General features: G+C 46.6%; 1 protein-coding gene across 2 annotated transcripts in view; it reads right to left on the reverse strand.

Annotated features, from left to right (window-relative positions):
- The window catches only part of SLC45A4 (solute carrier family 45 member 4), an 87,457-nt gene extending 66,719 nt beyond the window's left edge, over positions 1-20,738 (reverse strand). Inside the window, exon 1 of one of the 2 annotated variants that reach the window (XM_027684357.1) lies at positions 20,474-20,738. The gene's annotated coding sequence lies outside the window, so the exon portion shown is untranslated. Of the gene's footprint in view, positions 1-19,884; positions 20,115-20,473 lie in introns of those variants that run through there. The other variant, XM_027684362.1, reaches the window with a different exon arrangement.
- Positions 20,739-21,041: the final 303 nt, after the last annotated feature.

Below are 21,041 nucleotides of genomic sequence, written 5' to 3' on the forward strand. Positions count from 1 at the left end.
CCACAGAAGGCAAAATGGAAGAACTGTACACATCTACGCGCTATTAAAAACCAAGATGAATCTGGAGTCTAACAAAGAGACTCTAGTACAAGCCCTAAAGAAACAAAAACTGACATTAATAATTTATTCTACAATGCTATGATCAATATGTATTTATTTTTAGGCTAATTCAGACTGAGGGCTGAAAAGCTTGCATGACCACAGTCATGCACAACTCAGTAAACTATCCATCCTCTGGTGACGATTCCCAAAGTCTGTTCAAAGAATGATTGTTTTTAAGACATGTTACTGATGTTTATAGATACAAAAAGTGGCAAAATAATTATCTTAATTAGCCAAATGGTGAAGATAAAGCTACCACACTGATGACAACCCAGTGTAACACCTACTCTTGACAGGAGAACAACATCCATTGTATCACAGCTGTGATATTGCTTAATAAAACGATGCAGTTTATTCCATGGAAGAAACAAAATGTACCTATATTTATAGAAGAAAAGCCTAATGACTCTGTGGTAAGAGAAAAGACTTCAGCAATTTTAGTGGAAATTCTATGAGACCCTAACATACCTGAAAACACTGAGAAGAGATCTCAAGATGTAGTTACAACTTCTAAGGTGTGCTTCTTGTTACTCATAGGTTTGTGGCAGATTGGACTACCTAATGTTTTGACACTCTGCTTTAAAATAGCTAAAAAAAATTTAAAAGTACTTTTTTTTTAAGTCCTTTTGTTGCCTGCTTTTGTGGCAAAGCGTGATCCTTACCTCACCCTGACATTTTAGACCCGTTCTGGCAATGTCCAGACATGTCCAGACGTGTCCAGATATTTCTCCATTGTATTTCTTCGTTTTATTTTTGCTCAAGAGCTGTTAATTGTCAGCCCTTAGCTGAGCCTAAAGTCAGAAAGGGTAATTTTCCATAAAACAAACATTTTAGTTTAAAAAAATCCAATTTTTTTATAACAAGAGTGAGGGGGTGGAAAAAAAATACCCAAGGAAGCAGACCCACCTTTTCCCTCTAAGGTTCTTACTCAACTCCAAATATTTAACCCATAATAAATAAACGCATTCTCATGTCTTGGCAGGGGAGAAATGAGTGTCAGTCAGGAGACTGATGTGCTGTCCAGGCGTGTGCTATGTTTGCCCGGGAGAGGGACTGGGAGAAAAGCCCCTGAACTGTGGTTTAGGGAGGATTGGAGACACGCTCTGCTCCCCGGTGTGAGTGATGGTCTGCCTCTCCTCAGCAGGGTGGTGAATCCCATTCCTTGGAGCATCCCTGGGCAGTGTGTAGAGATTTGAGGCACTTTGGGGAAAGCTTTCCCTAAAGAAAGCACCCTGAATTCACCTTAAAACCTCTCTGACTCTTCTTATGCACATATCCACTTTGTGAGACGGGAAGTTGGAGAACCCCCCAAGGTACCAATCCCTCCCTTCCCCTGGTTTGTTTGGCATGGAGTGCCCGAGAACTTTAAGAAAGAAATAACCTACGGGACCTCAGAACACTAGGGAGCAATATCGTGCTCAGAACGCCTTGCCTTGTGTCTTGGCATAGACACTGGAGCGAGGGGTCTTCCCTATTTAACAAGATATGTTAATTAACCAGCTGGCAGGATTGTCAACAAGCTGCCGTGAGTTCTCTGTACTCCATTTCACAGGTACTTGGCTTCCCAAATTGTTATGAAAACTCACCATCCAGCCAAGCCAAACAAACACCACCCCCAATATTATTTTACACGCGTGTCAAAAGAAATAACTTTGCCGCGGGCCAAGCGGGTGAAGGAATTTTACGAGGCTGTGTCTGATCCTCCCTCTCTCCTCCCTCAGACAGTTAAAGAAATGTTTGTATGATGAAAGGGGTAAGGGAGCAGAGGACAGCTGGTTAGGACTTAATGAAATGTTTGAGCATTATCATGCGATAATGGATTTAGCTGACTGTTTGCCAGTGTTCAGATCTAGTGTAAATTGCTTTATATGAAACGTGGGGATTCCTAGATTATCCAAACCTCCTGAGACCACTGCTGCTCCTAAATCCTTTCAAAGCTGTGACTTTCAAAAAAGAAGGTAATTCTTCATGTGGATGGACAGAAGCCCTCGGGATTGTTTTGACTTGCTTTCAGATGTAATGGTGTTTGACACAGCCAGCTCTCCGAGGTGTCTCCTAATTGGGAGTGGCCATGGGTTTGGGAAGCCCGAGGCTATGCTTGAAGCAAATCTGAGCACCCAGAAGCCCAGGTGAGGTCTCCCAGCTAGGATACTTGTAAACAGGACATGAAAAAGTGAGTCTCAACTTTTACACATTTGGCCTGTAATTTAGCCCTGGGGTATCTCTCACCAAGGGTGAAATATCTGATGGGAAACCCAGGCTCTGAGCTTGAAACTGCTCTTTACCCTTCTCCCTACCCTTCCCCATGACAATGTCATTACGCTGGAACTTTAATGGCTGTATAAAGTAGGCTGTGTCCCTTGATGCCTTTTTTTCCCCCCTAAAGACATTGGGATGCTTCTGTTTTCTACAGATGCAGACTTGTGGCAAGTCAACCAAAGATATTTTGCCTGATGTAGATGAGTCTCAAGAAGGTTTTATGAGCGGCAGAAGACCCTGTGAATTTTTGACTGGGACCCAGACAGGCAGATTTGCAGGTCAGTTCAGGTGGCCTGTGGTGGCCAAAATTGACTTTGAAGTCTGAGAGCCAAATGGCTTCCAACAGGACCTGCAGGTATAGAGTGTGACTCAGCCCTTTGCCCTGTCACCAGCCCAAAGTCCACCCATCTGGAGCCAGTTGGTTCATGTCACCCCAGAGCAATGTCAACAGCCCTGAGCAAACAGGATGGTGCAGATGTCTTTGCCTTCCTCCAGAGCTGGAACATGGAGTCTCCCTCTGCTGGGCACTGGTGTGGTCCCTCCTTGAATCCTGGGTTCAGTTTTGGGCCTCTCATGACAAGAAAGATATTGAAGTGCTGGGGTGTGTCCAGAGAAGGATAATAGCCTGGGGAAGGGTCTGGAGCACAAGTCTGATGAGGAGCAGCTGAGTGAGCTGGGGGTGTTTAGGCTGGAGGAAAGGAAGCTCCAAGGGGGACCTTCTCACTCTCTACAACTACCTGAAAGGAGGTTGTAGCCAGGTACGGGTTGGTTTCTTCTTCAGGTAACAAGCAGTAGGATCAGAGGTAATGCCCTCAAATTGCACAGGAAAGGTTTAGATTGGATATTAGGAAAAATGTCTTCATAGAAAGAGTAGTCAAGCACTGGCACAGGCTGCCCAGGGAAGTGGTGGAGTCACCATCCCTGAAGACATTTAAACAACATGTATATGAGGCACCTGGGGACATGGTTTAATCGTGGACTTAGCAGTGCTGGTTTAATGGTTGGATTTTATGATCTTAAACGTCTTTTCCAACTGAAATGATTCTAGGTTTCTAAAAGCAGTAGCTATACCTTCCCATACCATCCCCATATGGAAAAAACCCAGCTCACGATAGCAGTTACATCCCAAGAGGCCCTTACAGGCTGTAAAATGGGATTTGCTGCTGCTGCCACTTGTGAGGTCTCATCATGAGTTCATGCCTTGAAGAATAAGAGTTCCCTGTCATTATTTTCCTGGTTTGTACAGCTAAAAGCTGGTATTAATGGCTGCAAAAATTATCCTGCCTCTCGAGTTTATACGGTCTATAATTATCTTCACAATAAAACTGTGAGGAATTAAGCTCCAGAGCAGTTTATAGGTGACAAGGGGTGACTTGACAGTCCTTCAAGAACTGTGGCTTTCAGTCCTCAAGTGCCAAGAGCAGTTAAGACGCTGCTAGACAGCACTTGAGAACTGCATGGCTTGTTCGGTTCAGTCACTGCTTCCCTTGCCATGGAGAGACCAGAATCTCTTTTTTTAATGCTATTTACTCGTTCTATTTCTCTCTGCTTGGGCAATGAGCTGAGATTAGTCAGTTTTCCTTCTGAGCTGCCTCATGAAACCATGACTGTGATGTTTATGAGGTTTCCATTGCAGCACAGGGATATTTGTATTTCGGTCGCTCTATTTTTGTTGAAAAATGGATACATTTTCATCATATTGGATGTGCAAAGAACCAAAATCCTGAAGCAAAGCCTGAAATACAGGAGGTTGTTTAAATCTGAGATGATTTTCAAGTGACTTCATTCACATTAGCCATACCCTGGTGAAAGCTGACTGGTATTATTGCCAGTTTACACTGGTGAATACCTAAAAAAGACCAGTTAGTTTTCTGTCTGCACAGGCTCCTGCCCCATGCCATAGAGTCAAATTTGCTGAACTTTCACCCAAGAGATCTTACAGCCTTTCAGTGCTTAACGGGAGCTTATAAAAAAGCTGGAGAGGGACTTTTTATATGGAAGTGGTAACACAAGGGGGAAGGGTTTTAAACCAAAAGAAGGGAGATTTAGATTAGATATAAGGAAGAAATTCTTTATTCAGAGGGTGGTAAGGGACTGGAACAGGTTGCCCAGAGAAGCTGTGGATGCCCCATCCCTGGAAGTGTTCAAGACCAGGCTGGATGGGGCTTGGAGCAACGTTGTCTGGTGTTCCCTGCCCATGGCAGGGGTTTTGAACTAGATGGTCATGAAGGTCCCTTCCCAACCAAACCATTCTATAATTCTTGGTTACTTAATGCTTTCTCATAACAACATAATGTTTTGTGGATTTATTAATAGTTGTTAATCTGTTGGGCTAGCCCAGAGCAGAACAAAATACTGTATTTTATCTGATCTCAACACAAATGTTTAGTTTTAGCTCTAGACACTAAATGATGACCTCTAGTTAACTGAGCATTTATCCCTGTTCATGCTGCCTGCTTGTTTTGCAGCCTCATGGCTCCAACTGGATCCAAACTATGCAGGTGTTACTGGGCACGTCTGTTTTGATCACCAGGTGGGACCTGAAGCCTCTGTAGCCTTCCTGGAGGACTTGCTTTACTCTTTGCTCTGCTAAGGCCTGTTACAACCACGTGCTGTGATTTATCTCATCTCTCCCCTTGCCTAATCGGTCACGTACCTAATTGGCGTTTGCAATATTCTGGGTCCCAGCATAAACAAATTGTTTAGCCCTGTGTCATCAAAACTGCATCTGGAAAACCATCAGCCTCCTCTGTATTTTTGGAAAATCCTAGGAAACAACTCTGCAGCTACACCTGAGCTAGTGGCTTCAGTAGCTATGACTCAGTGTTAACAGAGGTCCACGAGCAGTCGCAAAAATAGACACTGTTGTGCTGACTGTATTCAGGTTTGTTTTTTTTTTTCACATTTCCATGAAAACATGAGTAACACTCACCTGGGTGATGGAAAAGCAAGTTGGATTGGCACTGGTTGGCAACGGGATGGAAAATTAGTATGTAAAGAAACTAGTGATTAAGATAATGAAAAACAATGTTAAGAGTCTTAGGTGGAGCCAAGTTTTGTAGCCCTCGAGCTTTTAATTGTGAAATTGTTGGCTCTCGTGTTGTTTCTGAAATAGAAATCTATTTAAATGACTTAAGCAACCCAAGTTTCAAGAATAACCCCAAGCAGGCTGTTTTAGTTGTGACTGAGAAACTGAATTGACTGAATACTTTTTATTCTAATTGCTTGAATTTCCAAACACAACCAGAGAACCAAACAGCTGCAGACCCTGAAGTGTTTCATATGAAAGTAATTTCAAACTTTGAGGAAAAAATAAAATGCCAAAGTTGATTGGAGTGGTCATTAAAATCCCCTACAAAATACTGAGATTTTTTTAGGATTATTTTAATCACTCCCCCTGCTGCCCCTAAAAGTTGAGTTTTTGGAAAATTCAGTTTTTGGAATTAACTCAAAACAGTTGTTTTGAATTAATTGTATTCAGCAATTTTCCCCTTGTCCTAGAACTGAGTATCAGCCCAGTCATTGATTTTCATGCAGTGTTGGGCTTGGGGAAGTCCCTCTATCTGAAGCACAGCGTGGATACTGCACATTGCTGTTCTTGGGCTCTAGTTTCACTTTACAGCTTAAATAATTTTAAAGCTGCTTGCTGCCAAAAGGAGCAACTTTTCCCTTCTTTTTCATCTGCTGATCCTCTGTAGAATCATAGGATATCTCAAGTTGGGAGGGTCCCTGTTCCTCACAGGACCTAAAATAAACCATATGACCGGGAGCATTGTCCAGATGCTCCTTGAACTCCACAGAGGCACTTTATGAAGGCCCACACAAATACAGTGCTCTCCATAAACCACTCTACTGGACAGAAGCATTTTGGAATCCAGGATAATTAATGCAATTTGCAGACATTTTTGGGTGGTAAATACATGGCAATGCACTGTGGGACCCCAGAACTCTGCTTGAGGAATTTTAAGAGTTTAGGCTTGGGATGGGTCAGTTCATGTAGTTGATTTGGTGGGAAACCCTGCATAAAAAATGAGTAGTTTTCTGTTGAATACACCTCACACATTGACTGGTGTGACAGTCCCATACCTTGTTTGAGTTTGCTGAGGCTGGCAGGTCGTGGTCAGGCTCTTTCACAGAACAAGTCAGCCTCCAGTTCTCACTTCTGACCCCTGTAAAACAGCTGCATTTTCCAGTTCCATCTCAAGCAAGTTCATCACCTTCTTCAAACACTTCCCAGATCTTCTCAGGACTACACTACAACCTCCTGGAGGGGGATCTGGAGGTGGCACTGCTCTTTTGTAGAGCTGTGTGCATAAGCACTGTGCCAACAGCAAAGAGACCAGAAACATTTTAATGGAGACGTGCTTTCCTGCTGCTTTTCTTCATTGGACAATCCTATTAGTTCAGCAGCTCCTTTCCTTAGTTATACAGGGAGCCTGGTGACTAAGCTCCTGACAAGCACCTCAAAGACCCAGGGTTGCTTTGGTAGGACCAAATGTTTTGTATTACTGTCACAAGAGGAATAAAGGACCTTTCTCCTTGGGTGGGTTTCAGCCCATTTTCCTGGACTGAGGTGTATTTATGCTGGGCAGATGGATGCTCTCTGTAGGGATGTCTTAGCCCTCACCTGGGCCAGAGCACAGAAAGGCAACAGATGATTTGAATGGAGATCATTTGCAACCTTGAGAGCAGACTCAGGAGGTTATGGCTTAAGATAAAGAAGTTCATAAAACTGAGAGGAGAGAAAGTTCCTAGCAATGAGGTTGTCTGGGAGGTTTAACAAGCTCCCCAGGGAACCACTGTTGCTGCGGGTAACTTTGAGAAGAGATGAGGAGAAATGGTTTTGAGGAGTTTGAATTTTTCCTGTCAAGTAATTAGCTATATTTCTGCCAGAAAAGTCCCTCCTCAGTCCCAATTAAACAAGAACTGGCCTGAGTGGATTGTTCCAAATTCGAACAAAATGTTTTTTTTTTCCAGCTGGCAAAAATTTCATTTATTTTCCTTGCTCTTTTTTCGCCCCCTGTTAGTGGTTTTAGTCAGACCAGAAGCATGCTGCAGAATCTGCCAGAAAAAATGTATTCACAATTGATATTTACATAAATGCTTTTCAAAAATTGCCAGTCAGTATCCTTGGAGGCAGAAATCCTCTCTCCAATGATACAACAGGTACAGTACAGACACCAGTCACCTCTTGTTTATTCTTATCTCTCAGACTCACACTGATGGTGACACAGTTCACTTGGTCTTTCACCTCCCTTCTGAGATGCCCAACAAGCCCATGAAAAGGGGTTTATTTTTCGAGTCCTGGTGAGCAACACTGTTTCCCACAAGCTCTCAGTGTGGTCTGGTGGGGCTGTGGTTGGAGTGTGACTTGAGAAGTTCAGAGAAGTATTCAGGGTCTATGGAGAACGGAGCTGAGCTGAAATATAGGCTGTTTTCTCCTTATAGGTAACTTACTGCTAACCAAGTATTCCCCCAAACCATTTCTTCTTGCAGGTCTGTGCCTTGCTGTTGACTGCAAACTTCAACCTGTTTTCCTGTGGTTTAAGCAGATACAAGGTTTCTCTACCACGTGGATTTACTCACATCAAATACCACAAAATCCATATTCCAGATGAGCTACTTGCAAATCTCCTCCTCTTAGAGCTTATTTTAACAAACTTGCAGCCTTTCATCCACTCTGTGGTTTTGATCTCCCTCTGAAATGCAGCTGAAGCCAAGACATTTAAAACTTCTCGGAAAAGGGGGACACACTGTTGGACCAACCTACTTAGAAAACTGGCATGAAATTCACAAACAGGGACAGGCCAATGAATTGGAGTCCCCAGTATTGCCAGGGCTTGGAGACATTTGCACACCTGATGCCACGTTTTGCCCCAGCCCTCTGAGCTCCGCCTGAATCCCCCAGGAAAACTGACAGCTGTTCAGACCTTCACCTTCCACCTGTAGGTGACAAAACCCACCCAGCTGGTTGTAGCAGAGCCCTGGCAGCCGTGCTGTCAGTGACAGGAAGAAAGCAAAGCTGTTCAGCTGATCCACGACCATCTCCAACTCAGCCCACGATATATTATTTGAACACAAAAAACTTCAGAAAGATTTCATGCCTTGCAGAGATGGATGTTCCACCCCCCGTCTCACTGGTGGTTTGCAGGATTTACCTTTAAATAAATCAGAAATAGTGCATAGGTGCAGAAATTCCTGTTATTTTCAGAGTACAAAATATCTTCTCTCTGTGTCTGTGTGTGTTGCATTCGTGGACTTCACTTTCTCTGGAATGACCTATGAGTATCTCTTGTCTCATGGAATTGAGTGTTGTTTGCTTGTTCACAGTTTCCTTTCCTTCCGTTATCCAGCAAAGAAAGTTTGCTTAAGTGGCTTTTGTGAACTCTTTCAAGATCCCCAGAAGGATGATACAGGAAACAGAGAGTTTCCTTTCTATACAAACTTCTAGGGTGTTCCCATAATAGCCTGAAATTTATCTGCCCTCAACAGCCTGCAATTGGACAAAAAATTAATGAACTGTCAAGGGATCAGGCCAAACACAATTAACATATCAGAGAGGAGAATTTGCAGTAAGAAAGAATCCTCCCCTTACACAGCACCTTTTATCCCACGTTGCCAAACATTTTCCTTTCTATGTTTCCAATTACTTTACAAGTTGGCTTTAACTATCCAGCCTGAAATTTTCCATAATTGCTCCCTGCCTCATGTTGAATACATTTTTTGGAGGGTGGTGGAGGGGGAAAAGTTACAGAAAAAAACCCAACCTCTTAAAAAATTGCAGTTATATTGCACTGAGCTCAAAGCTTAAGAATTAGTTTTAGGGATATTTAAGCTTTCTCCCTCTTTATTTTGAAAAGCGCATTTGCACCATGGGAGGCTGGAATGGGAACGAGACACTTGGCATAGCACCAGTGCCAAGGTTGAGAGTCTGTAGCCATCTCTGTGAAAATTTAGGTTTGTCCGAAAAATAAAACACTATTTGAATATTTTAGAGGCAGGTTTGTACCTCAGTTTTATGCCTTCTGACTGCCGTACCCGTAGTTTCTGCAGCCCCCCCCCCCCAAAAAGCAGCCCCCAAAAGCAGAACAACTGGACAGGATGCCACAAAATGGATTCTCATCCTTCAGGATTTCACCCTGGGTGACCTGGCACCGTGGGTGAGATCTGGGAGGATTGTAGCACTGGGAGGGAGGGCAGGGCCCGTGCTGAAAGCTGACAAGGTAGAAATGTGAGTCATTAAAAGGCAAAGACCAATCTGTAAAGAAACAATTACTTACATATTTAAAAAAAAAAAATCAGATCTGGAAGGCACGTTCGCCTGGTGGTTGACACTCCCTACAAAAGCACCGTGTTGTTCCAAAAGTCTCCCATGAGATGAACAAACCTTGCCAGGAATAATCACAGACCTGGAGTTGTGTAATTGCTCAGCTGAAGGCAGGCAGGGAACAGATAGGGAACCTGTGCTTTGCTTTTCCTGCCCACTTCCTTGCTTTCAGGGCTGTGTGGTGCTCCGGAGCTCTGGAGCTTATATTGGCCGGAGCACTCAGGACACCAGGAAAAAAAAAAAAAGCCTCTTAGCAACAGCTTCACGGCGTGTGTTGTTTTTAACTCCATTCATAAAAGCAGTTAACTGGGCTGTGCGAGGCGGGCTGGGGCTCTGAGCTCTCGTGTCTGCTCGGAGCAGAAAGCTCTCGACGTGCTCGGAGCCGAGCGCCGGCAGTTTCATACCCTCCCAGCACTAATCCAGCAATAAAGAAAATGGCTTTAAGCCACTTCAGACCCATTAGTGCTCTCCAGAATGCTAATACAGCGTAGAGATGAAAGGGCTGCAGCGAGGGGAACGAGGAGATGCGGGCAACAGCTTCGCCTCCCCTCTTAGAAGGGTTTAGTCCGTTTTCTCAAGGAGCAGAGACCCATTTTGGGGAGCAGATGACACGGGCACTCCCATGTCACAGGACTCTGGGCATTGCATCAGGCAGCGCTAACGGCAGGGCTGCGGTGTCTTTATTTTAGTGATAATTCACGGCCAACCAAGAATCTGATACCTAATCTGCTGCAGCCTGGGATGCAGATTCCATATGTGTGACCTGTATCTGCGTGGTCACAGGCAGGAGCTGATGAGAAAATTGGCTGGGTAACAGCAATTAACACAGCAATAGTTTTTCTTAATTTTCAAAATCTTCTTGGAGAAATTAATTTTTTTCTTTTTAATTAAGAAGCACTATTTGTCACCTTTAAAATCGAAAGCCTCGTGTTTACTGAGAAAGGTCTGTCTTTAGTATGAGAGCCTATATTTTTTTCCCTGTGAAACAGCACTATTCAAAGTAGTCTCTGAGGGAAGGTAAAGGGGTTCTGCTGCAAACCCTCAAGTTGCAGAGAAAGAAGCTCAGGAGGATAGTTGATCTGGGACTTCACAGGTTTGGAAACAGGAGTGTGGTGGAGCTGCAGGATGTTTGCCATGCAGGAGGGAAGGTAGAAAGGGATTTTGCCCAGAAATACCTGTGGCAGAAGAAGGTGCCAGGTGTAAGCAGGCTGTCTCATCTGCTAGTCAAAGCACCAGAAGACCTTTTTGCTGGAGATGGAAAAGAGGTGTTCCTGCTGGAAATCAGGATCAGAGGTTAATTAACTTTAGGAACATCCTACCAAGGAAGCCATGCTGTGAATTCCTATAGGACAGCCTGGGGGCATTGCCATCAGGTGCTTTAGGTGTCCTACTAAGCTGCTCACCACCGTTTTGTGGAGATAACCTGCTTTTCCACTGATTCCAGAGGGATGCCAGGGCTCCTGCCGCAGGTCCCCAAACCTCAAGACTACGGATACCCCAGGGTGGCTGCTGGAGGACTGTGCCCTACTTTTGTGTTTCTCAGTGAAAGAGCCACATCAAGTCTCTGGGAAAAAAAAAAAAGCAAAACAAGGACAAAGTTCTGCCCTTCCACTACTCTGTTTTCATTTACAGCCAAATTCTGCCAATCTTTTAGTGTCTATTTAAAACTTTTATTTCCTTCCCAATGGCCTGTTTCTGTGCTGGGGCGCACGTTCCATTTTTTTCTTTTTCTTCTTTTTATTTCCTTTTTCTTTTCCTTTTCCTTTTTTTTTTTCCTTTCCCTTTCTCCTTTCCCCTGTTGTTTCACAGTGCACCTGATACACTCGTCACTCTGGGCACACCAGGACCCTGAGCTGAGCCCAGTCTGTGTAAGGTTACAGACCCTGCCTCATGTCCAGGGGACAAGGCAGAAGGCTGCGGCTGACTTTCCTTGGCTGTGACGCTGTGGCTCAGCCTGGAACTGACAGCTGTGGAAAATTAATGGATTGGCCCTGTTTCCAAGCAATGACCAGCAAGGTCGTGGTCTCGAGGCTCTAAGGGCACAGCCCTTTCCTCCTTGCAGACAGTACACACGCCAGCTTTGCTGTCCCCTCTTCAGATGTCACCGGATCGCTGTCACATGAGGACGCCGTGGGAGAGGGGATGCCATTGGCTGCCCAGCCTGTTTTCGTGCACGGGGATTCTATGAATACAGACTGACCGTGCTCCAGGTGTAACTTAAACCCCCTTTGCAGAGACACAGCTCCTGGCTGAACTCTCCCTGCCCCTTGCAAGGCTGAGCAGAGGGGTTTGTTTAAGCCAGCCTTGAGGACAGGGTCGCCCTGTGCAGGGAGGTGCACGATGCTGCCTCTCTGCTGAGGGCACAGCTTGTTTAGTGCCCTCCTGCAGCTGCTTGGTGGTCAGCCCGCTCGAGTGGAGCCAATTTGGATGCAAAGAAATGGAATTTTTCCCAGGCACAGAAGCCAGAGCTGATTCCTTTCGGGCATGGAGGGCCTGGGCTTGGCGTACACTGAGCCCTGTCTCTGGGCAGTTTAATCTCGCCAGCCAGAAACCTGTATGGATTTGCACTTCCATATGCAACCGTTTGATGATCACGTTGCCATGGCTACATTTGAATCCTGCAGTAAATGTGTAATTTCACACATTTACATCAAAAGGAACTTCAGAACATACAGCTGCCTCACAAAGCAGCTGATCTCTCTCCATAAGCACTTTCCATTTTTAACACCATATTATTGTACTCATTGGGTTTTTTTTTTGGGGGGGGAGGGGGGAGGTTTATAGGGCAGGTTTGACTGTCAAGTTCTCGAGGTCCGATCCTACTTCTGGTGACTCCTTGTCCCACAGACTCCTTCTCTTGATCCTGTGGACAGCTCTTCCCTTGGTCCAAGCCTCCTCCTCTGCCTCTGACAAGAAGCAGTGGCAGGTAAGGGTTATTTGGAGAGGGGCAGGTTGCAGGGGTGGCAGGGAAGAGGCTGCACCAGGATACAGCTTCAACCAGTAGCAGTGGTGGGTGGCAGAGATGCACCCACTGAGCATCATATATGGAGAGAAATTTCATCCAGACTCTGTCCCTGCTGATTTAAACAGATTTTTTCAGGAACTCAAAACTTGGACAGTTCTGCCTTTGTTTTTTTTTTCCCCTATAGCAACAGCAGCTGGAACAGTGTTGGCACTGAGGCAGGGCTGCAGCTGGTCTCCTTCTTGCTCAGAGCAAAGAGGTGCTGGGGAGTCTTCAGCACTCACAGAGTATGGGCAAAGCAAACATTTCTCCTCACTCCATGAATTTACTGTTGTGTAGGGAGAGAAAGGAAATTTGTCTGTGACAAGTGCCCAATACTGACAGTTTCTGTGTGAGAAACTGGAAAAGGGAAAAAATATTGGAAAAGCATAAGATCCTGTTTTTTTTCCTCAGTTGTTTATACAATTGGAAAAGTTAAGTAAGCCTAATTATTGAGGTTATTGGTTTTAATGAGTCATCATCTTGCTGTTATTATGCTGGTTTCTGTTGCCATAGGACGAGAAGCTGCAGCTGGGCTAAGCTGTGCTACTCAACAAACCCTCACTTGCCATTCCAAGATTAACACATAGGAAAATGGGTGGGCTCAGGCAAGCGGGAATGTGGAGAAGGAAAGTGATGTTTGCCAATGTGTTGTGTGGCAACATGACCATTATGCATATGCTGGGAGCAAAGTTGTGTTTCTACCAGAGACTGGTGGGGTTGATTTTTGGATGTTTTTTGAGGAGCACTTCCAAAGACGTGGTAGAAAGTAGGAGGAGGTTGGCCACTCTTGGGGGCTGGTTGTTGGTGGGAATGGCCATGGTCAGAGACATCACAGGACTTTGAAGACCTGAGTTTGGTGTTACAGGAAGGCATGAACCACTGGAGGAACACAGACTGGGAAGCAAGGCAAAACAAAGAAATTAGGAGAAAAATCTAGCAATATCCCGAATGAGTAAGAGTGAAGTGTGATCAGGGCCCATGGGAGGCTCCCAGGGAAGTGGTTGCAGCACCAAGCCTGCCAGAGCTCAAGAAGGGTTTAGATGATACCCTCAGGCACATGATGTGATGGGAATGGTCCTGGGCAGGGCTAAGAGTTGAACTTGATGATCCTTGTGAATCCCTTCCAATTCTGTGATGCTGTGATTCTGTGAGGTAGGAAGAAAGAAGTGTGTGAGACCCATTGGACTGGAGAAGCTGAGCTTGAAAAAATGCACAAGGTTTAGCTGCAGCCTCAACTCATGGGCTTGGATAGAGAGGTACAAGGTGGCATTGAGGAGCCCTGCCTGCATGGCAGATAACCATTGTATTGCCCACTGTGTTTAGAGAATATATGGGGAGAAGGCCTGGGAGGAAAGGGTTGTCAAAACTCCATTTTATTCAGGCTGAGCTTTAGATACTAATTAGACATCCATGGGAAACTGCATGACTGGGATGAATGCTTTGAGCTGGTCTTTGCTTTCTCAGAGCCAAAACAAGCCTGCAGGAGGACTTGGGATGTCCCTGGAGGATCTGTGCTTGTATGTGCTCCAATCTGCTGCTCAGATCAGGCAGAGCCCATGGGGTAGAGGCAGGAACACACCAACCCACAGCATTTCATCGAATTGGTTTCAATTGATCAGTTGTGTAGAAACAGAGCAAATGAAGTTTCCGGTCTCTTGGATGTTGCAGAGGGTGTTGGGTTTGCTTGCAGCCAGTTCGGCTTTTTCAGCTAATCCTGTGCTTTCATTTCTTTCTCCAGGATGGCAGAGAAAAGTCTTTTTTGGGATGGGCAGCTGGGCTCAGAAACAGAAGAGAAGGTCTGCTAGAGGAATGGGCTGTCAGACAGATTTTCTTTCCCTCTCAAATGCACCAAAGGGTATCAAATGAAAATGCCACGGGAGCAGGCTCAGAGTGGGTAGGCACCAACATGAGCTGCCTGTGATCCTTGAGCCATTGGCTTTTCCCCAGTCTGGTCACTCCCTGTCAGCTTGACAAGAAGGGTGACACAGTCTTTTTTCACACAGTCTGGACACTTGTGTCCAGTCAGTTCCAGCATCCAAATCCTGGGAGGAGAGGGAAACCCTCCCCTTTCTCTTTATGGCATGGGTAATGTGTGCCTCTCCTTTTCTCAGCCACCAAAATCCAGCATTTCCTGCTCTATTATCCATTTCCCAATACTTCCCAGAGCTTGAATACAGGACTCAGCCAAGACTCCAGAGAGGGATTAGCATGGACTTGCCTTGGCCGTGGATGACCTCCATTCTATTTCGCATTTATTCTTTCTAGAGGATCAAGGAGGAGAAGGAAGGGGAGGATGAGCTAAATCCTGTGCTTGGATCTCCCTTCAGCCACAGAAGAATGAGCTGAGTGCCCAAATGAACCCAAAAGGCGCCGTGGGATGAGGCACATCACATCCAAGCCGGACGTGGTGGCCTCTTCCCAAGTGCCTGAGCTGCCACACGCTCCAGCCATGCTTCAGCAGGGACCCTGGGGACTGTGGCAGGGCTGCTGCCAAGGCTCCGAGCTCCCCTCCGGGCGGCTGGAAAACAGCAAAGGCACAGGTCATGAATGCTGTCTGGAGCGAGTGACCTGGATGTGTCTGCCCAGACTCCACACAAAGAGCCGACGTGTCCCGTCCCCGTTGCTCCCAGGGCTGTGTCCCGGAGGCTGGAGCAGATACTGTCCCGTGTGCGGAGAGACACAGCTCCTGCCCAGTCTCAGGAGAGGCTACTGTTCTCCGTGGTGCCCAGCATGGCTCTGCCGACCTGGCTGCACAACAGGTTTGGCAAAAAGGATGCCAAGAGCGTCCAGCCTCTCCACTGTCACTGCCAAAACTTCCCCATAGCAGCCTGCTCTGCAGCCTAAGGGGGAATTTGGATGCTCAGAGCGCTCAGAGGAGAACTGCAGGATATATTGGCAGTCGTCCATGTTTTTCCACTTTTGGGGCTACTTAATTCTTGGAGGAGAACATGCCAAACCCCCCTGTGCAGCACTGCTGCTGTGGCTTTCACAGGTTGCTAAAGCAAAGTGAAGCTGTGTTTTATTTTGTGTGTTTATCATTGTTTCCTCTGTAGACTTGTGCATGTGAGAATTGTTTCCCCAAACTCCTTCACCTCTCTTTCAAAGCACACTGAATCCTCTGGCAGTGGAAATTGGCCCATGGACCACAAAGAACTCAGCTCATAACCCAGCTCATCCTCTCCCTCTCCCAACAGGTACTTGCTTGATCACGAACACAGGAATCACACCCAGGAGTCTGCAGCTAATGGCGCAGTCAAGATCCCAGACAGAAGCCACTCCTGTGTCAGAAAATAAGCTAAGAATTATCTCAAATACCCTCAGATAGATCTGACAGGACAAGTACAGGAGACACTGGAAGTTACTCAGTCTGCTTCCATTGCAGAGAGACAGGGCTCAATCCACTATATCCACGGACTCCATGGATGTTGGATTTTCTTCTTCTCTCCCTTGTAAAACTGTTTGATTGATGACGAAACAATTTTCCCCAGGCATTTGCCACTTCTGAGCATTATTCAGTGCATCACATTAAAAGTAAAGGAAAATACTCAATTTCTGCTTGTTTTTTGTTGTTTGGGACTCAAGTTTTAAATCCCCCAGTCCTATTTCGACAGGTTAAAATTAATGGACTTTTCAGGGTGATCAAGATCAAGGGAGAACTGGAATATCAGTCTCTTACTGAACGAGACAACACTGGAAATGTTAATTAGATCATCTTGGGTAAATACCTTTTTTCCCCTGCTCTTCTAATCAGGTCAGTGTGTGGGGTACCAGGGGCAGACAAGTGGGAGAAGCTGTGCTGCTTTTGCTTCCTCCTCCCTCCTGCATACAGAAATGAGGCACCTGATGAGATTGCAAGCCCAGATCAAAAAAGAGTGTCTACTAAGGAACAGAGCTGCTCCTGTAAAAACATCCCTCTATCTCTCCCATGTGGGAAGGGGGAGACTGGCCATTTCATTCTCTTAGCTATGAACAAATAGCACATGTCCATCACTCACCACTAACTAAGAAGGCCAATTAATGAATCTGGTGATACACCCTGGCTGCCCCGAGGTGCTGTTGTGCAATGAAAGTTGATAAATTGGGCCAAAAAATGGCTTAAAATCTCCCTGTTTTCATCATAGCTCAAACTCCAGGTCAGACACTATCCATTTCCCTCTACATCTCTCTTTGTAGCACAAAGAATTCAGCTAATATAGCAAAATATCATGGATAACAATGGCTAGTGCCAGTGTTGAAGGATCAACGCTGCTCCTGCAGTATAATCCACTGCATGCCAGCTGGGAAGAGTCAATGTGCCCTTCCTGGGAAGGCTGTTGTGATGATGAGAAGAGGAAGGACGTGGTATGTGTGTGCCAGGCCAAAGGCCTCAGATTTCTGCAGAAAGGTGGGACTTTGTCTGACTTGGGGTTGGAACTAGGTGATCTTTTAAGGTTCCTTCCAACCCAAACCATCCTGTGATTCTATGATTTCAGCACAGCTAGTCACATGAAATGGTTTAGTTCTGGATTTTTCATGAGGATATGCCCCTCAGGCTCTGTATCCACCAGTACAGAGACGCCAAGTGTTACGTGAGAGCCCTCCCAACCCCTACAATTAGGAAAAAACCAAGCTGGCAAGAGATGGCAAATGGTGCTGTGTGGTGTTCAAGGAAAACCTGTTTGCGTGGGATGTGCTGGAAAAATTGCTCAAGAATGGTGCATTCTCATAAGAAAAATGATCTGGCTGCTGTTCCCTTAGTCATTTTGTGTCAGGGCTGTGGGCTGTGTGGTTGCTTCAGTGTATGGTGCAGCCACTGGCAAGGGGTTTGCTCTGCATGTGATTTAATCCCCCTCGCTCTGGGCTGTTGGAGGTCTTTGCCCTCACCTAGTTTTGGGTCTGGATCCATGTTCTCAGAGCAGCTTGCACTGACACATGACTTCATGGCAGAGAGAGGCACCCTGAGGCTGTCAGCCCAGGAGAGCAGCTCAGCCTAGGGCAGTTTGCTGGTGGGGCTTCGTCCCTTCAGGTGGGAGGGATAAAATGCTGCGCCCACGTCAACAGCAGGTTCTGACTAGGTGTCCCATCCCTGCCAAACAAAGCAGCGCCTGTGCTCCAGAGGTGGACAAAGAGATTTCTGGAGATCCAAATCATGAACCAGCATTAGTTGCTGGAGGAACCAAATTACAGGAATGCCCAGGTGTTAACTGGAGCCTCCTTCCAACCCCTGCTTGACAAATTGTCAACAATCCATGAAGCGACAGCCTTCACTCTGTTTCCTTTTTCACCTGAAGTGAAGGCTGAAGGTAAAAGGCAGCTGAAAGGTCTCCTGCAAGGCAGGGAGCTGTGAGCCTTCCCTCATGCACCATTCTTGCTCTCCTACCAGCAGACCCCCAGCTTTTGACAACAGCGCTGTTGGTCTGTGCTTGGTTCTTGTAACCTTCAAGACTAGTACCAGCAGCAGGACTGCCCCAGTGTCCACAGCAGCCAGTCCCTGTGGTTTCATGGGGTGAGGTTTAATAGGCATGTTTTAATAGGGTTGCTCAGTACAGAGGGCCCTTTGTCCTCAAGCAATAGACAAAACAATACAGGCCATAAATTTAGTGCAAAAGCTGTAGTGAAAGAAAATGAAGTAGCCATCCAAGGCAGGCTGCTGCTCCTGCAGAGGACTTGCCCTTACACTGCTGAATGGTTTGCTTATGGTCAGTCCTGAAAGCAGCCACTGGGAATTAGATCAGACTTATGCTGGTGGAAGGTTGTGCTTTAGGTTCCTTATCCTATTGCTTTTTAAAAAATGAGCCTTCACAGTAACTGCTCTTTTCCCTCTGGAAGGAGAGCTGAGGCAGAGTTTGCAATATGAAGTTTAATAGAGAAGTGGGGAAGGAGCAAATTCCCCTTTTCTTGCAAACGTGCAACATCTCTCATTTGTGGCTTTGTGCACTCACTGCCAAGCACAGACAGTGATGGGTTAGGGTAGGGAGCAGTCCCTGTGTCACCTGAGTGTGTATTTACATATCCTTGCCCACTCCACATCTCAGAACTGTCCCAGCACACACCAATGCCATCTCTCCCTTTTGATCCCTGGTCACCTCCTCTCCAGGAGGATTCACTGCTATTTACCCGCCTTTCCAATCTCCATTCTGTCCAAATCAACCCTGCCAAGCCGCCCTCTGTGGCATTTTCACTATGTCACCCCAGCTGGAGCTGCATATTGGCTCAGACCTCTCATCCTTGCAGTGTCCATGCAGGAGGTCCCATGGGAGCACTGGGCATTTGACACCAGCTTTTGAGGAACAGGAACCAGTACGAGATGCCCAAACCCATGAGCACTGAAAGCTCCAGGAAGGATCACCACGTTGAACCCAGCCAGGCTCTGCTTTTAGAAGCACAGCCCTGTGTAACACCTGCCATCCCAGCCACAGTAACTTCATGGCTGCACAGTCAGGTTTGGGGTACAACGAGCAGTTCACGCTTCTTCCCCCCAAACACGGACACGCGAACGCACCACGCGCAAAACCGGGGTGGTAAAAAACTTCCCTGCAACAGAGCCTTCACAAACTGCCTTTCTGGAAAGGCCTGGCATTCAGAGGGAAGGCAGGACAGCTGGTATCAGCAGTGCCCATCATCGTGGGGTCTGGGCTTTGCAAAACAGGCTCTGTATTTCAAAATCTTTTCTTTTCTATTTTATTAATAGAAGCCCTCTAAGCTAAGGTCTCCCTGCTCCTGACGATCTCAGAAGATAAATCATAACAAACTCTGCCTTGGGATTATTCTACCATTTCAGAACACCAGCCTGGTCTGGTAATTCTGCATCTTAACCCCTCTGCCAGGCTACCAGCAAACATCCTCTTCCCAAATTAACCCAACCAAAATGAGCTGCAGCAGAATCTGCATAATTGCTCTTTTTGCTCCAAACACAGCCCGACTTACAAAGGGGACATTTTCTGCAGTAGCCAGCCCTGCAATACTCATTTTTCCTAAGCCAAGGGTCTTCTCTGCTCTCTTTATACTCAGATACTGCCTTTAATCTTACGCACTGCTTTCAGCAGCACCCACCGGCTGCAGCAGCCTCGCAGCATGCCCTCTTTCCATCCTTTCCCAGTCAAGCAAGCCAGGAGGCTCCCGATGGAGCCGGCAGTCACCCGGCAAGAGCCGCATTCCCCCTTGGAGACAGGCATGCAACTTCCACCTGCCCTGGCAGGCGCGGAGCACTCACGTTGGCGGCAGCGCGGATCCCTTTCAACAGCTTAACTGCGGCTCATTTTTAACCCCGGCCAGCGGATCTAAGCTGCTCTCCCCAGGGTTCAAACGGAGCTGCCTGCGTGACACTGAGGCATCCAGACGCCGGCTCGCCAGCTGACATGTCAAAGCAGCGTCGTGGCTGGCAAATACACGGACAGACCGACTGACAGCCCGCACATTGGTGCGAGCGGCTCGCTCGGGGTCCCTGCGGTTCGGGCGAGCTGTCGCTGGTCCGGGGTTTTTGCAGCCCCGTCGAATTCGGTGTTGCTAAGCCGGCGTTTTCTGCCGGTGTCTAAAATAGCATCAGGAACGTTCCCTGTTGATTTCCCCGGCAGTGCTTGCAGAGCCGTGCCGGGGACCGCGGCTCCCGCACAACCTGCCTCCAACGTAGCGCGTTCAAAACGTTTTCTTGCCTTCTCTCCTTCCAAGGGAAGTGGAGATGGGGAGAAAAAGCCCTGCCGATGTTTTTTGCCCGGCTACCAGCAAATCCCAACGTGAGCTAATTCTGCCATGGCTGAAAGCATAGGATGACTGCAGTGCATGAGGCTGATTTGCTGACTTACCCTTCATCTCTCCCAAGAATGCCAGGTGAAGGAGCCGGCCTCTCGCTCCGGGAATGAGCCACAAGGAGCCCGGCAGCAGCCACTGCAGAGCCTGCTCAGAAGTTCTCTCCCTCTGTCACAGTGTGTGCAGCTTGCCAGGTATAGCCTGGATGAGAACACCCCGTGCTTTTCCCAGGATGAATGAGATCAGCACATATTCAGTTGAGGGAAAAAAAAATTCCCTCTTAATATATGTGATGGTTTAAGACCTAGAGGAAAAGTGTTGGTCTACAAGTTGCTCTGCTTTACAACTCATGATTTTCTGGGATGAATTTCACAGGAAGGGGAGTTTCTCATCTGCATTTGGTGTTATTAGACGTGTTAAAAAGCAACCAAATGGTGTATCCATGGGGTAGGCAGGAACCACATCCTCAGCAGCACAAGGTGAAGGGCACATGAAGGACACCCTTACAAGCAGCAGAGGTGACTTTATAATGTGCAGGTTGATGCTTTTTGACTCAAACCAGTACCTTGCTGTTACAGACTCCACATGGTTTGTGCAGATCCTGACTCTGCTGGTCCTGGCTTT

Source organism: Neopelma chrysocephalum, unplaced genomic scaffold (assembly GCF_003984885.1).
Source record: "Neopelma chrysocephalum unplaced genomic scaffold, ASM398488v2 Primary Assembly neopelma1_66, whole genome shotgun sequence".
Taxonomy (NCBI): domain Eukaryota; kingdom Metazoa; phylum Chordata; class Aves; order Passeriformes; family Pipridae; genus Neopelma; species Neopelma chrysocephalum.